Raw genomic sequence first — 17,619 nt, 5'->3', positions numbered from 1 at the left:
ATTGATCAGATGAGAGGTACTTCCCATGAGTCCCAGACTGCATGGGTAGGATGCCTTGACAGGAGAACTAATCATCCTACCCCATAGTTGCTACGGGAGAACGAATCATCCTGGCGCATAGTCACCACGGGAGAACTAATCATCCCGGCCCACATGGGAACTAATCATCCCATTCCATAGTTGCCACGTGAGAACTAATCATGTTGGCCCACTGGAGAACTAATCATCCTGTTCCACAGTTGCCACGGGAGAACTAATCATCCCGACCCATAGGAGAACTAATCATCCTTTTCCACAGTTGACACGGGAGAACTAATCATCCCGACCCACAGGAGAACTAATCATCTTGTTCCACAGTCGCCACGGGGTATCACAGGGGAAGGTTGAACCTGTCATCTTGTACATAGCGCACCACTAGGGGAGGATGAGTCGCCCTGTGGTTGTATGTTGCTCCAGTAAGTACCCCAAGCCCCCCAGAGCTCCTAGAGCTCAATGCATACAACATGTAGGACCCTTATAAGAAGGTCTCTAAACGACTCCAAGTCGTTTGGGAAAGTCACAAATTTGACCTTTCCCCGAGGCTTTGACAAAATGTCTGCGACCTGTACATCAATCTCAATGCGATGGAGCCTCCTCGCTCATCGACTTACCTTATCCCAGATAAGGCAATATCTGATGTTTATCTGCTGGAGCAATCATCGAATATGGGATTCCTCAATAATCGAATTCCCCCTCTGGTTGTCACAGAGAATCATAGTGGTATTCATCATGTGTACAAACAACTCACTTAAGAGCTTCTGCAACCATGCAACTTCACACGAGATCATGCTCGTAGCTATGTATTCAGTCTCGACAGTGCTTATAGCAACCGAATTCTGCTTCCTGCTCATCCATGATATCAAAGCAGAATCCAAAGAGAACCAGCACTGAGAGGTGCTCTAGTGATCCTCCACACTGCCTGCCCAGTCAGCATTCGAATAATCATGCAGTTTCATATTTTCGGCAGTGTATCTCAATCCATGAGATTGTGCCCCGAAGATATCTTAGAAGATTCTTGGCACCAATCTAGTGAGGCTCAACCAAATATGAGCTCACCATGCTAACTGCAAAACATATATCCAGACAGAAGTTCACCAAGAACATCAACACGAATGAGTTTATGAAACTCAGAGGCATTTCCCAAATATGGTCCGACATCACTACCATATAACTTCTGAAAGTTAAGATCCTCGAGGTGGTCATAGGTTTGCAGTTTATCATTCCACATCCGGAATCCAACTCCCTCTTACTTCTGCAAATGAGAGGGTCTGCACCTATCAAAAATAGGTCGTCCTCATAAGGTGCTGGTATGAGAGGTCTATCATCCACAAGCTTCAAACAATGGTTTGGATCGGCTTCACTCTTAGTGAATCTTAGCTTCATCTGACAACTATCAATCATCTGATACTACACACAACTATCAATCATCTGATACTATGCCCGGTGAGTTTTGCTTCAAGCCATAGAGGGCTTTCTTCCACCTGCATACGTGAGTTTCTTGATCATCAATCTCAAACCCCTCGGGTTGTTCCAAACCTGTGGACCTGCTACATGAGGGGAATGGTCCCCTTTTCCTTCGGTACATCTTAGACATGTACTTTCATGCTCTTTTTGAATTCAGGCATCCTTGTCACCATCTGACTCACAAACCTCCAGTGCTATGTGTCAATGGACATGGTCCCCAGTGGACTTCCTGCAACTTGATACAACCCTGAACTCAAAAACATCTTTGAAAATTCTATTTTCAAACACGTACCTTTCCATCGATGAGTGCCACCTCGTAACCTTTGACTTCCATTGCTAAAATGGGCACCAGGTTCTTCTTGCGATCAGGTACATAAAAGAGATTCTGTAAATGAATCGAGTTACCCTCATTCAATTGAGGGGTAACATTCCCTACACCCTTTCCGGGATAGGTGGCATCGGCTCCAAGTATAATCCCATGATTGTTTCCATCTCTACCAAATTAGAGAGTGCACCCTTCTATCCGATGAAGTGCCTTGAAGCACTACAATCAATAAGCCAGATTCCCAAAGAATCTGAAGGAGATGGCCAATACAAGATAATGCTTCTTTATCTTATCAAAAACAACATTTGATTCTTCATGCTTGGGGTTCCTTGCTTTCTTTGAAGATTTTGCCATTTCCTTGATGACCTGCATTACCGATCATTCCTTTGATCATTGAAGATGTCCCTGGAATGATTTTTATCTTCATCAAGAGATGTGTCTCTGCCATTCGGGCACTCCTTCGCATAATGGCCGAACTTATTGCAACTAAGGCATCTGCCTTTCCTTCCACCCTTAGATCCGGACTTCCCAATGAAGTGATCTTTAGGTAGGCCATCAAAAACTTTTGCTACTCTATTTTGATAATATTCTCTTCTTCGACTTCACCCTCGGTGAATTTGAAGAGGGATGAGGAATCCACTGATCCTTTTGTCCTTTCCCAACTGTCTTTGGTGATTGCTCTTTCACTCTTGCTTGGGCATTGTCTTCACCTCAGCTCTGATACCATGTTAATTTTAGGTATGTTCTATGCTTAGAGCAATTTATTTCAATTTTCATAGTTAGCTCAATATCTTTTCCAGATTAGCAATCACATCAGCGTTAAAGTAAATTGCAGATAGAACATAAACATAAATCGCAGAAGACAAGCCAAGACAAGAGGACACAAGATGTGGCGCTAGCCAGGGACAAACCCCAATGTGGGGAAACCCTTGATCAATTCTTCTTATATGTTCTTCAATAGTTCAACAGAGAGAGAGAGAGAGAGAGAGAGAGAGAGATAGTATGTTTACATCTGAAGTCAACACTTTGACTTATCTAGATAAGAGCATAGATCATCTCTAAGAAGATGATATATGAGATCAGTTGAAGACATGCTGCTTCAATTGTTTCTCCAAAGTGACTCCTTCACCTATTGTTGTGCTGCATTTCGTCATCATGCTGCACCTCATCGTGCTGCACCCATCATCACTATGCTACATCTCATCATGCTTCATTAATCATGACTGTACCCATCACTGTACTGCATTATGTGCCATTGCTGCACCATGTTGCCATACTGACCTATCGCTGGCTGCATCTTGCTTGCTTGTTGTCACTAGCATGCTTGTTGTCCTTTGCATGCTTGCTGTTGCATGCTAGTTCGACACTTCCCGGCAGTTTCGGCTTTTGCCCTTTGCGTCAGTTTTCTCGGCTGTTCCGGCAGTTCCGGTTGTTCCCGGTGGTTTCGGCTATTCCCGTCAGTTCCGATAGTTCCGGCTATTCCTGGCAGTTCCGGCAGTGTCAACAATTTCAGCTATTTCCGGTAGTTCGGCAATTCCGACTTTTCCCGGCAATTCCGGCAGTTCCGGCCTTTCCCAACAGTTCCCTGTAGTTTCGGCAGTTCCGGCTTTTCTTGGCAGTTCCGGCTTTTCCCGGCCATTCCGACTTCTGCCATCTGGATTAGAGCAGCATTATCCCTTAGGATCTCTCCTCCTACTAAAACCCAAAGACAAGTAGAGAGGAAGAGATACCAAGTGTGTTGAAATGACTTGAAGGCCACCTCTATTTATACTAAAACGTTGAGCACAAGTGGGGTTTATTTGGTTGCTAGCTGACCATGATGAATTGTCCCACAACACAAATAAATTCATATCTCCATGAATACTTATCGGAATCGGATGATCTTTAGATCAATCCTACACCTCTCGATGAGAGGGATCCAAGAAAAATATCAGCTTCCATTAATAAGATGACCAACATGGAGTTTGGCCCTAGTTGCCAATTTTAACAATGATTGAGGAAACCTTTGTCAAAATTTGTTTGGGAATCCTTGAAGTCCTACTATGATGAATTGTGAGGCAACATCAAGAAGTCAGAAGACTCTGAAGGTTTGTGATTACTCACGAGTATTTGAAAAGTTGTTACTAATTGGGGTTGTGACTGTTAAAGTAAATCTCTCAAAGTTTTTTTTAAAAACATGCTTGAGTTTAGAGAGATTTGTTGAGGCATTGAGTGTGTAAAATGCTTGGGAGGACATCTGGTCGGCATATGTGTTGATGTCTAGATCCCAAAGTTGTAGGTAGGGTGGTGTTGGTCATGGAGCTCTGACCTTGGATACACACCTAGATCCCTAGGTTGATGGTTAGCAAGTAATCTTGATGGTACCTAGACTGGCTGATAGTTTTAGTCCATCTTAGTCCCACCTTGATAGATTGTCTCGGTTAGGAATCTAGTGGCACCGTAAGTGCCTAAACTCTTCATGGTTCATGTGTTTTGAGATCTTCGATGTACTTGTATATGTAAGTATGAATACCTCTCTACTTAAGAGGGAGTGTTGAAGAATGTTGTCAGGCCAGGTTAACTCCAGACTTGGCAGAAGAAAACTGATTGATTTATTGCATTAGGTAACTATTGTTTATATACATGAATGTGACTGATCAGTTCATCTACTTGATGACTGTTCACATTCCGGGTACACCCAACCATTGAGGATTAGGTGTCAACAATTCCCCCCCTTAATCTGAAGGGATGTTGGTGAGTCCAAGCATCGTTCTGAATCTTTCAAGCTTTTCTCTTCCAAGCGCTTTGGTGAAGATGTCTGCAATTTGCTCATTTGTGGAACAATGACGGAGATGGATTATTTTGGCCTCAACATGATGTCGGATCAGATGATATTTAGTATTGATGTGCTTAGTACGATCATGGACCTTTGGGTTCTTGGCCAACTTTATTGCAGAGGTGTTGTCAATCATGAGTGGAGTTGATTGTACTTGTTTTACCTGCAAATCTTCAAGAATTTTCCTGAGCCACACAATTTCTTTCGTTGCTTCAGCTGCTGCCACGTATTCTGCTTCTGTTGTGGAATCTGCTGGAACTGATTGTTTGCGTGATCTCCAAGAGACAGCTCCTGATCCAAGACTCATAGCATATCCTGAAGTAGATACTCCAGTTTCTTTGTCTCCATCGAAGTCTGAATCAGAGTATCCAATCAAGCTGAAGTCATCCACCTGTGTATACTTGATTCCAAGGTCTTGAGTTCCCTTCAAGTACCTTAGAACTCTTTTTGCAGCAGACCAATGTCCCTCACAAGGCTTTTGCATAAACTTGGAGAGGATTCCAACAACAAATGAAATGTCTGGTCTGGTAGTAGTGAGGTAGATGAGACTTCCTATAAGCTGTCTATACTTTGTTGCATCCTCAAATTCCTTTCCTTCAATAGATGTGAGCTTTAAGTTTTGTTCCATTGGAGTAGAAAGAGGATTGCACTCTGTCATGCCAAATCTGTTTAACAAATCTCCAATGTATTTCTTTTGAGAAAGAAATATGGATTTTGGATGTTGGGTTATTTCAATGCCAAGATAATAATGAACATAGCCCAAATCAGTCATTTCAAAACTTTTTCCTAATTCTTTCTTTATGGATGCAATATAGCTTTCATTGTTCCCTGTCATTAAAAGATCATCTACATATACCACAAGATATACAACTGTTTTGCCAAATTTCTTGATAAATAAAGTTGCATCAATCAGAAGATGCTCTGTTAGTTTTTCATACCAGGCTCGTGGTGCTTGTTTGAGGCCGTACAAGGACTTCACAAGTTTGCATACTTTATGTTCATGTCCTTTCATAGCAAATCCTTCAGGCTGGGACATAAAAACATTCTCTTTTAGATCTCCATTCAAGAATGCAGTTTTTACATCCATTTGATGGACTTTCCAACCGTTCTGAGCAGCTAGTGCAAAGAGTGTCCGGATGGTGGCCCATTTTGCTGTGGGGGCAAAAGTTTCCTCATAATCGACCCCTTCCTTCTGTGCAAAACCTTTTGCCACAAGCCTAGCTTTGTGCTTGTCAAGTGAGCCATCAGCTTTGTATTTGTTCTTGTAGACCCACTTGCAGCCAATTGGTTTGGTTCCAAATGGAGGATCAACCAGCTTCCAAGTGCCATTCTTTATGAGGGCATCATACTCCTTTTGCATCGCTTCTTTCCATTCATCATGAGAAGCAGCTTCTTTGAAGGAAGTTGGTTCAAAATTTGTAGACAAGTTCAATTCACAATCGTAAGTAACATCCATATCAACAGGTGAATTAGAGTCATCTACATCACCTCCATCTTGTCGGTTTGTATTTATGGTTCCTGTTTTTCCAATTTCATCAGGATGAACACTTTCAAGTGTCTTTGTCAGCCACTTTGGGGACCTTTCTGAGATGGTCCAGGCTGCTCTGTTGATTGAGTTGGGACTGAATCAAGATTGAGTCTCCCAATTCTATCAATTACATCACTTAAAGCATCATTCGTTGTTGGAGTTTCATGCAGGGGAGCTTGTTCTTCAGAGGAAGATTCCACATGTTGTTCTAGTATAGGAATCCCCCCTTCAAGATGTGGAATCTGATTATCAAATTCTTGAAATGATTTTGTTTTTGCGAATCTATCCAAGCGATCAAGTTGCCACTCAACAACATTGTCAGATTTGGATGATTCGAGAAAAATGACATCTCTAGATAAAACAAACTTTTTATTTACTTCATCATAGAGGCGGTATGCTTTAGATGTGTTTGAATACCCGAGGAAGATACACTTACGACTTCTAGCACCAAGTTTGTTTCTATGTACCTTTGGTATCAAAGCATAACAGGTGGAACCAAAGATCCTGAGATGTTTTACCGAAGGAACATGTCCATACCACAATTCATAAGGAGTCTTGTTTCTTATAGCATTAGATGGACATCTATTCTTTATATATGCAGCACATAGAACATCATCAACCCAAAACATTATCTTTACATTTTTGAAGAAAAGCATGGATCGTACCATATTCAAAATTGTTCTATTCATTCTTTCTGCTACACCATTCTGTTGGGGATTATAAGGTATAGTTGTTTGATGTTTAATCCCATGTCGGCGAAGATAGTGTTCAAATTCATTTGATGTATATTCTTTTCCATTATTAGTGCGAATAGACCCAATATGAGATTGTGCATCATTTTCAATCCATTTATGAAAATTCTTGAATGTTTGAAAAGCATCAGATTTGTTCTTCAATAAATAAACCCAACACATTCTGGTGTAATCATCAATAAATGTCATGATATATTTATTTCCATTTGCAGAAGGAACAGGCATTGGACCACATAAATCTGAATGAATGAGTTCAAGCTTCCTATGTGCTCTTGAATGTGAATCATGAAAAGACTGTTTGCTATGCTTTCCTAGAATGCAAGCATCACATTGCTTATGTTTCCTAGGAATTGTAGGCAAACCAGCGACACCATTTTTCTTCAATAAGCGGAGACTGTCATAGTTTAAATGTCCAAATCTAGCATGCCATAATAAACTTGATGGAAGTGTACCTTCTTCATGATGAGAAATATATGAGAAATGTTGTGCATGAGCAGAGGTTCCTTGCAGTTTGAGAAGCCTTTCTTCTTCTATTCCCCTCATGACAAGTGAGTGGTCAGATGCTTTTCTTACCTCAAGCTTGCTATCAAACATATGAATGGAGTGACCTTGCTGGCGGATGTGGACCAGGGACAGCAAGTTTCTCTTGAGCTGTGGGAGATATAGAACATGGTTCAGAAGAAAGTCTGGAAGACCAAACAATTTAAGCCTGATTGTGCCAAGCCCTGATGGCTTGATTTTTGACTGAACTGCAAAGTATACTGCTCCATCAACATTGTCAGTGAAATCTTCAAAAAAATCTTTCCTATGAGTCATATGACAGGTTGCTCTTGAATCAAGCAACCAATCATTTTTCGAAGAAGCAAGTGAAGCATTAAACAGATCTTCATTTACTCCAATGTTACATTGTGCCTCAATATAGTGAGCGGATTCAGGTGCTTTACCTTTGTCTGTATCACCGATTTTACCTTTCTGCTGGTTTCTTTTCTGCTCAATTTTGTCCCATGGTAGCTTGCATGTAGAGGCATCATGTGATCCATTTCGTTTGCAGCGAATGCAATGCAGATCTGCTTTTTCTCCTTGAGAATGTCTGCCCCCCCTGCCTCTGAAGTATCTTCCTCTTCCTCTTTGTCCACCTCTTCCTCTTGTAGAATCTTGAGCAGGATGCTTTTCTTTATGAGCAAGGCAAACAGTCTCTTCAGAAGATTCAGAGACTGTCTTCTTTCCAAGGCTTTCTCTCTTTCAGCAAACTTTTTCACAAGAGAGTCAAAGGTTATATCTTTAAGATTTCCATTTGCTTGTAAAGACTCAATATAATTGGAGTAAGTAGGATAGAGTGCCTTGAGAAAAGCAATAAGAGGGATATCCAGCTCAACTTTAGTGGATTTGATATCATGCATTATGGATTTAACTTCAGATGCAAGAGCAAGAGGATGATTATTTTTCAGTTCAAGAGTGAAGAGTTTAATCATGAGCTAAACAACTTCAAGTGCAGAATGTGAGTCATAGAGTTCTTTGAGCTTTTGTAAAGCTTCAAAGGCAGTTGAATATGATGAAATATGGCGACTTACTTCTTCATTTACAGATGCTGCGATTAATGCATATGCTTTGCTGTTCTTGTTATCCCAAATGACGAGCTCTTTGTCTGATGTAGGCTGTACTGGGTCATTGTCTCCTTCTCCGACACACACTCCCTTCCACAACTCATTGAAGATGAGGGTGTGTTTTATCAACCGGGACCATTCAGGATAGTTCTCCTTGCCAGTGAGAACTATCCCTACCATAGAGATGATTGAATGCATTCTGTAAAAATTCTTCTGCTAAAAAAATCCTTATGTCACAGCCTTATGCACTTTATTTTCCTCTAACGTTTGATAGAAGCATCAGCATCACCAGGGCAAACATTTGCTTGGTTTTTTCTCTTGTTTCTTCAACAGATCGGTTCAGAAACATGACGACCCAGCAAGTGAACCCTGCAGCAGTTGTCGCTGTCCCTCCTGCCTCAGTGGTTGGAAACGCCTTTGTGCATCAATATTACCATGTTCTCCACCAGTCGCCCCAAATGGTATTCAGGTTTTATCAGGATTCGAGCAAGCTTGGCCGCCCAGAACCAAATGGAGAGATGAGCTGTACAACAACCATGGCGGCGATAAATGATAAGATTATCTCACTAGACTATAGTGACTATACAGCAGAGATAAAGACTGTGGACTCTCAGGATTCTTACAACCAGGGAGTCCTTGTACTAGTAACGGGCGTATTGAATGGAAAAGATGGTCTAAAACGGAATTTCACACAGTCTTTCTTCCTTGCTCCTCAGGACAAGGGCTACTTTGTTTTAAACGATGTGTTCAGGTACTTGGACGAGCCTCCACAGCCAGAGACAACTAACATATTTATTAATGGCATCCCGGAACAGACTTCCAAGGTTCCTGCTCCTGAGCCAGCTGCAGAGCCGACACCTTCACCAGAACATGTAGTTGATCAACCGGTTGCTGAATTGGACGAAGAACCCCAGGTTGAAGAAGTATATGTGCAGTCAGACCATGGAGAAGGACCAGTGAGGAAAATACAGTCCGGCCTCGGCCTCAGGGAAAATGACAGAGCTTTTTTTTTTTTTTTTTTCCTGGTAGCGGGTTTCTTCGGACAGCAAGAAAGACTTGCTTGAAAACGTTTACCACGCAGATGCGCAGGACAATCAATGAGAGGCAGCGAAACCGATGCTGGGATCTGAGCCTTTGTCAGGGGTGGAGAGGCAGCGAAACCGATGCGCAGAGAATCAATGAGACGCAGGATAGAGGCAGCGCTCAGGTATTCATGCGCAGAGAATCAATGAGAGGAGTTACGACTATTCTTAGGACTGGCTCTGATACCATGTCAGGCCAGGTTAACTCTAGACTTGGCAGAAGAAAACTGATTGATTTATTTCATTAGGTAACTATTGTTTATATACAGGAATGTGACTGATCAGTTCATCTACTTGATGACTGTTCACATTCCGGGTACACCCAACCGCTGAGGATTAGGTGTCAACAAATGTAACTAGGTTCGGTCTTCATAATTGTATTTGAGTCACAATGAAATGTATTTATCAAAAGAATGAAAAAGAAAATTATTATTATTATTATTATGACTTATTAAAGCATGGGTTTCATGCTTGGGTCATCATGTTTTAGGTCAAAGTCCCCATTGAGGACTTTTAAGATTTATTCTGAGTCATTAGAGTCATTGTCCATTTAAAGAGACCCTTCTTGGGCTTTTGAATCATGTAAAATGATTTATTATTGAGTCAAATAAGGTATTTGTCACCTCCACACCAAGTCAGCCTCAAACTGGGTAATTCGACCTCACCAAAAGGGTATATATTGAAGCAGTTCGAATTCATTTGGACACTCACTCACTCACAAGTTTGATATCTAAGAGGAAGAGCAGAAAAAGTGCGAAGTTGTTGGAAGAAGGAAGATCGAAGTTTCTAGGTTTGTCTCTATCTCACTCTTGTGGATTTACTGGGATATTTGCTAGAAGGACGAAGATACTACTAGGTCGAAGTTGTTGTTGGGCTAACTGTTGGGTCGAAGTTGTTGCTAGATTGAAGTTGCTGCTAGGTCAAAGTTATTGTTGAAAATGTTATCATATACAAAAGGAAGAAAAGGCTGACTTGGTGTGGAGGAAGTCTATTAGAGTCTTGGATTATCTCAGAAGTTATTAAGGAAGAGTTGTTAAGTGGGTTTTCCCCTAGATAGGTGTTTTGCCCTGGTCATCTGCTTATATCTGGTGTCTGTGATCTTTGTGCTATTGCTTTGGTATTTGTTTGATGAACTAAAGATAAAAGAGGAACATAAGAAAACATAAGAATATCACAAGTAATTATCAATATAAAGAAAATATTTCTTCCTTTTTGATTTTCTAACATATGATCTCGTATCTTTTATAGATTTTTGATGTTTGAGATTTTAGATTAAAGTGTGAGAGGGTCTTGTTACCCACGACCTGTGGGTAGTGTATATGGGAGAATTTTTTTCCCCTAGATGGTCCTCAGCCGGTAGCCAACAACCCCTTGCAACCCTCAGATAGTTTGATGTGCCATTTTCTCCACCACTTGAGCCAACCATGTGGTCCCTCCCCATCTGCTATGAGTATGTTTGAAGTTGGGCCTTCTGACCTTGAAGTTATGGCTTTTCGTTGGTATAGTTGATTAGTTTTCCTTGCATGAAAACTTTTGGGCATGAATTGGTGGGGGGATTTGACAAAAAGAGGGGGGTTAGGTTTGTATTCTTGTCTCCTTTGCTCAATTACGTGGTTACCCGTGGGATCTCCTTTACTAGCCATTAACTTTAGGGATGGCACTACATGGGAAATCCCGATTTTGGTTGTGGTCCCACTTCCCGATACCACCTACATTGCTCGCCTTCCACTTAGTTTAACCCCATTCCTCCTTTTCTCATTTGGGTCGACATGTGTCCACTGGGTCCACACAGGGTCAACCTCCCCCTCCCCTTGTCCACGCCTTGGGTCGGGCCTGGAACAATGCCCTAGAGGTTGATGCAGCTAGAATGAAAATTAAAAGCATAATTTGGCCACTCTTAACAAAAAATATACCACAAATTGCAAAAGATGGTTGGGACATACAAATTTAGCACGTGGGTAAAATCCAAACATGAGCCCTAGATGAGCCCCCTCCATCATTAAGGAACCCATGATTGCCCCAATCCCTGGTGGATGATGAACTGCCTGGGTTATCCACTGCGACATATTACACATCATGCTCTCCATCCCTTGGAGCCCCAAGCAGTTATGAAGAAAAATCAATCAAAGGTAAAAGGCATATGAAGAAGGGTGGAAAAACAAAGGTCGGGGTAACTCATGTACCACGATTTGCTCCCTCCTACACTCATATACCCAGGTGTGGGCTTCCCTTATTATAGCTACCCTTGCACCTTGACATGTGGTTTGGATGATTCCCTTGATCCCCACTCCATTCCATTATTATATCATTTGCCACCTACCTCTTAAAGGATGTACCATGGACATGCCACCCCCTTTAGAGGTTGAAACCACCTAATAGGGTCCTTGGTTAACCCCTTATTGAGCTTGGAGACACTTGTACATGCCGAAGCCCACTATGGAAGGACATGCCACTATGAAGTGCCCCATTGATCCCATGACTTGTAAGCATTATTACTTGATTATTCTAATGATTTGTTGTATTAGAGGGCAAGGGGACGTATTGGATCCTGGTCTTCATTTGGGGTTTGGTCAACCTATACGGGGTTCGAGCCCTCCAGAGGGCTACATTGGCACTTGTAGGGTGAGCGTTGAGATCCGTGCACCTCCACCATAGCAGGTATTACTTCATGGATCCCCAATGACGTTTATTGATTGCTCGTATTCCACCTTTTGGATGAGAATGATGCACATGGTCCACCATGCCCAACCGACTCCATGGTTGCACCATACAATTGGCAGATGTTCCAAGATGCCTCCTGCTACAGAGGGAGGGCTAATGTCATTACTCCAGCCCTTACAAATGGTCTAAATGCATATTTGATCCATTTGGAGATCAATGAGGATGTCCTTGTGCCCCCACACCCACTTGGGAGCACCACATGTTTTTGATTGGAAAACAAGGGGCCAACTCCTTGTCCACTATGTTTGGAGTCCATTTCTACATCATGGCACCCCTTGGACTTCATTAGGCCTCCTTAAAGGCCCAACACTTTGTTGATCATTCAACCCTATTGAGAGGCATATCTTTACATTATTGAGCTATTTGGTGGGCTTGTCACCAAAAGTTTTGGTATTATGCCCATTATTTTATTTTAGGGGCTAAATTAGGCCTAATTAGCTAAATCGAATTCATTAGGAAGTGTATAAATACAAGTGTGATGAATCATTTTGATCATCATCACTTGGATTGGATCATTCTCTCTTGTGAGATTTTCGCTATTCTTTTTGGAGGACGAAATTGGATGAATGGATGAATTTTGATGTTTGGATCTCTTCATTTTTGTCTTGGAGCTTCACTATTGGCATATAATGATGATTGGATATACTTTTTCTTACATGTAAGTACTCTTTTAATGCTATTTTGTTACTTTCTTATGTCACATGCATGTTGCTGGGGATTTTCGTTATACTAGGATGAATTTACTTCTTTTCTTATGCGAAATTGTGGAAATGTGTCTTTTTATAGTGTTGCATCATGTCATGGGCCATGTATGAATGATTGAATGTTCCTAGAGATATTTTGTTGAAATTTTATCTTGATAAGTCATCAAATATTACATATCGAAGTGTAAAGACCTTGAAGCAATTGTTCCATGCCCTAATTACCATGCGGAATTGTTCTAGAGGCCTCCTTGACTAAATGAATTCATTCCAGGCATTGAAATATCCTTGACTCCATGTCTCCCAAAGGACTATGCACGAATCCTCCATAAATGATCACCTAAAAGCATATTTTTCTCTCTTTCTTTCTAGGCCGAGCCTCCATAGGTGAGCTAGGGCATCGCTTTTCTCACAATTCACCCATCAAAAAAATTCGATTTCTTGCCCTCTACTGCGTTGCTATGTCTTCTAGAAACACTCCAAATTTGAGGCAATTCCGACGGTGGGATTTGAGATATTCCAAGCCCTAGCTCTGAGATCGATTCTTGCCCTTTGTTTCCCTTGGCTAGTGACGTCATTGGGATCATTGCATCAAAATTAGTGAAAATTTCCCCTTTGATCAAGAACACCCTCAGGTCAAGGACACCCTTGATTGATCAACTCCACCCCCTTGACCTAATTCTCGGTCCACTTGGCCTTGTGTGGTCCCGCAACTTACTGAAGATAATTTCACAAATACCATATGGAAACCAAGTTTTCACAAGGGTTTCTAGGACTAGGTCCTTCTTTTACAAGTCTCATTTGCAAACCGTAGCCCTTGAAATACCCTTGGCACTTCTTGGAGAGCCTTACATTTTGCTTCTCAAGAAACCATGCAATTGAGTCTCTCGTGTGAACAGGCCTTAGGGATCACTCTTTAGTTCTTCATTGACTCATCCATCTAGTGATTCCCTTCGTACTGGGTCTCCTCCCATTGGCGAAAGTCTGTAAAGAGCAGGGAGCCTTAGTTGAGGTGACAGTGGGCTATCGCTCCATTGTCGCCCTTTTAGGATCCCCTCCTAAGACCCTTGTTAGTTTGAGTGGTAACAGGTCCGTAGGTGGGTCTTTGAAGTAACAACAATAATCCTTTTTCGTCTTTTGAGGATTTATTATAGGTCATCTTGTAATTGACTTAATTTTAGTTGATCTTGGTGGTTATGACTTAGATTTGAACTTCCTTGAACTTGGTCTTCAACCACATGCTTTTCATAACAATTGGTTGACATGGGGCCTTTATTTTGCTTATGTCCAACAGTTGTTTATAAAATGATTGGCCTTCTTAGTAACCAATATCGACGTCTGTTGCAGGGGTTGTTGATGATTTTTTCATTGGCATTGACATATTTGTTTGTTGATGGAACTTTCATCGATGTCAACTTCATCAACCTTTCCTTTTCTTTCCTCTCAGACTTATGCTCCAAGTTATTCAAACCCCAAAACCAAGTGCAACCTTAGAGGTGCTTAAGAATGTTTCCTATTGTCATCATAAGGTTTCTTCCTCTTAGTTTAGGTCATCTCTCCTTTGACACAAAGGGACAAACCCTAGAAAATGTGTTTATGATATTTTCGTTACCACTCAATCTAGCAGGGGACCCAAAAGGGGTTCCTAAGAGGGCAACTGCTAGGTCAAGGGAAACGGTGGAGGCTTATCCCACTGTCACCACATCTAAGTCTCCTTGCGCTTTATGGACTTTCACTGATGTGAGGAGTCCCTATAGTGTAGGGATTCACTTGTAAAGTATATGTCAATGGATAGGTGAGAAGTGACCCTGAAAACCCTTTCCCAAGGATGGAGTGAAGAATGGAGCTTGCTTGCCCTTTAAGCAAGGGACTTGTTCCACCAGGGAGAAGGGGTGAGGATTTGAGGGTTGAGGGAGAAAGGATAGGCTTATGAACAAGCTTCTCAATCCCTATAATCCTTGGGAAAATTCAATTCCCAAATGGTCCTTGACAAATAGTCACTATTGAGAAGTGGGACCACAAGGGGCCAAGTGGACCCAACCCAGGTTCGGGGATGGAATGTAGCAACCAATGATGTTCCTATCCTGGACAAGGTGAGGAGAAAGGACCAAACAAGAATACTTTCTTCAAAAGTTTGTGCTGTCGCACAAAGTGTCTAGGTATTGTGTCAACGCTCAGAGTAAGGGCTGTCACTCTAATCCTTACTCCGTTTAGACTCTCTCTTAGACAAGTCAACGGGGGTAGTCCCTGGGGTGAATGAATGAGGATAGCTTGTGAAACACAGGCTCTAGGAGACTTAAAGATGGACAACTTGATGAATGTAGAACAAATCTTGGTCAACTGAGATCGATAGATTAAAATAAGACACAACCACAAGATAACAATAATTACAAACTAGTGCCTTCATATTCGATTAACCGTAGATCAAGTAAAAACAAGTTATCCAAAGCAATTTACAAATGTGACGAATAATGACAATCATGAACGATTAAATGTAAACGCCCAAAACTCTATCATGCAAGAGATTCCAGATTTAAAATGATTTTCATTAATGACCCAAATCTAGAATTTAATTAACTTTCTCCTATAGCCAATAGATAAATATTACCACAGAATGACACCAAGGAAATTTATGTAATCAATTCAATTGTTCCTTAGGAAATTAATTTAATGTGGTAGATGAAATAATTAAACTTTAATGTGACCAAAAATAAAGAAATCAAAAGGACTTCAATAAATTGAAATTTTAAATGGGCCATAGGACACAATTTTTTTATTTTTTATTTTTCATTTTTTTATTTATTTATTATTTTTAAATGTGAAAGCGTGAATCCCCTTTTAGATTTAAATTTTTTAGTCACCAGATTTTTTGTTTGTTTGTTTGGTAATAATTTAATTTTCTATAGATTTTTTAAATTTTTTTAGATTTTTTAAAATTTTAAATGTCTTTTTTTAATGAAAATAAAAAAACAAAATAAAAAAATAAAAGAAAGGAAATAAAAAATAAAAAAATTAAATAAAATCAAAATCAAAAGAAATCAAATAAAAAATGTAAAAACAAAATAAAACAAATCAAAAAGTAAATGAAAAAATCGAAAAACAATGAACCAAAAAAATCGAAATTTTAAACTGAATTGAGTTCAACCCAAAGTTTCACTAAACGTGAAATAGTATGTTTTGTTTATTAAAAGTAAGAAAAACTAACCTAAAACCTGTGAAGACTAAAAAATAAACAAATGAAACCAAACCAAAAAAATCGAATGTGTTTGCTTTGTGCAGGTCGGCGGAAAGAGTAGTGACGGCGGAGGAAGGGATTTGAGCGATGGGTGCGTAGATTTGTTGCAGGGATAGCGGAGCGTGGGCAAGGAGTTTGATGAGAAAGGACAACGATGGAGCTGTTTGCGGATGGAGGAAGGAGTTGCGAGCAACAAGCACACGATTTTTTTTTGAAGAGGAGTGGACGGGCTATGGGCTGAATGCTACACGCAAATGGTAGTGAGAGGATGATGGAGCTGTGATGGATGCAGGTGAAGCGGATGCGTGGAATGGAGACTGCGATAAGGGAAACGCACAACAGAGATGGGAAGTGGAGTAGAAGAAAGTTGAGGGTTTGAGGAAATGCAAAGGAGGGTTTGAAGACAACAAAGAGAGATGGCAGCGAGGGTTTTAAAAAAAATTTGAAATTGCACAGTGAACCCAAAAACCTAGGCAACAAACCAATTAGTGAAAATGGTAGCCCAAAAATTCTCTAAAATTTTTCCGGAAATCTTAATTAAAATGTTAAATCCACTTGCTTCAGATCTAACCCTGAAACCCTCACGAAATTTCCAGATCTAATTTTTTTTTTTAAATTTAAACCCTTGGGCTGCAAAATGTCTGAATAATATCCCTAGAAAATTATGTTGATGAACCCCAGAGATCCCAATCTTACTCGTCAGGGCCTAGATTTGGACTCAACACATATTTCTTCCTTAGATCTGTAGCTGCAAGACAACAAGAAACACCCAAACGATATATACAATGATAAAACTAAAACCCAGAAAAACCCAAGTCAGAAAACCAAAAATAATTTACAGATCTATGTACAAGAATGGTAGATCTATCAGATCTGAGGAGTATGAGTCCAACTCCGCTCCCAGATCTGATAGTCTAAGGCTCTCAACAACCAGATCTATCAATTTGACACATAAAAGTTAAATTTTTTAAATTTTAAGGAGGTGCTAACTAGAAACCCTTCGTGCATCACCAACAAAAATTCTTATGATAAGCTCGGGATTAATTTCACTGGGCTCCTCAGAAAACACGGATCAGGAGTTCGCTGGTCCAACTGAAAACTTCCCTTGATGCCCGAAGATCTAAAAAACAAGATTTTCCTGCAAAACTCAATCTAGCCATTAAAATAGAGTGAGAAAATGATCATAAAATTCAGATAAATAGAGATACCGGCTATTACATTCGAAATTTAAATTATCACTTAAACCCTAGTGACTGAGTAAGATACCTGTACTCAAATCACTCTTTAGAAGCTATCATCAATGGCTAAAAAGAATTTACGCATGAAAACGACACATCTCACAATATTTCCATT

The 17,619-nt window shown here is 40.6% G+C and overlaps 1 protein-coding gene and 1 pseudogene across 1 annotated transcript in view; both read left to right on the top strand.

Moving 5' to 3' along the window:
* LOC149195750 (serine/arginine-rich splicing factor SR45a-like) overlaps positions 1-17,619 on the top strand; it is a 61,757-nt gene that overhangs the window by 30,942 nt on the left and 13,196 nt on the right. The window lies entirely within an intron of this gene.
* On the top strand, positions 8,822-16,382 carry LOC149195751 (nuclear transport factor 2 pseudogene; annotated as a pseudogene).

The sequence above is a fragment of the Pinus tabuliformis genome, chromosome 2_2, assembly GCF_031772625.1.
Source record: "Pinus tabuliformis cultivar Carrire ecotype Pingquan chromosome 2_2, CPIR1, whole genome shotgun sequence".
Lineage (NCBI taxonomy): Eukaryota > Viridiplantae > Streptophyta > Pinopsida > Pinales > Pinaceae > Pinus > Pinus tabuliformis.
Note: the sequence above shows the minus strand (reverse complement) of the source record. Positions and strands in the feature narration are given on the sequence as shown.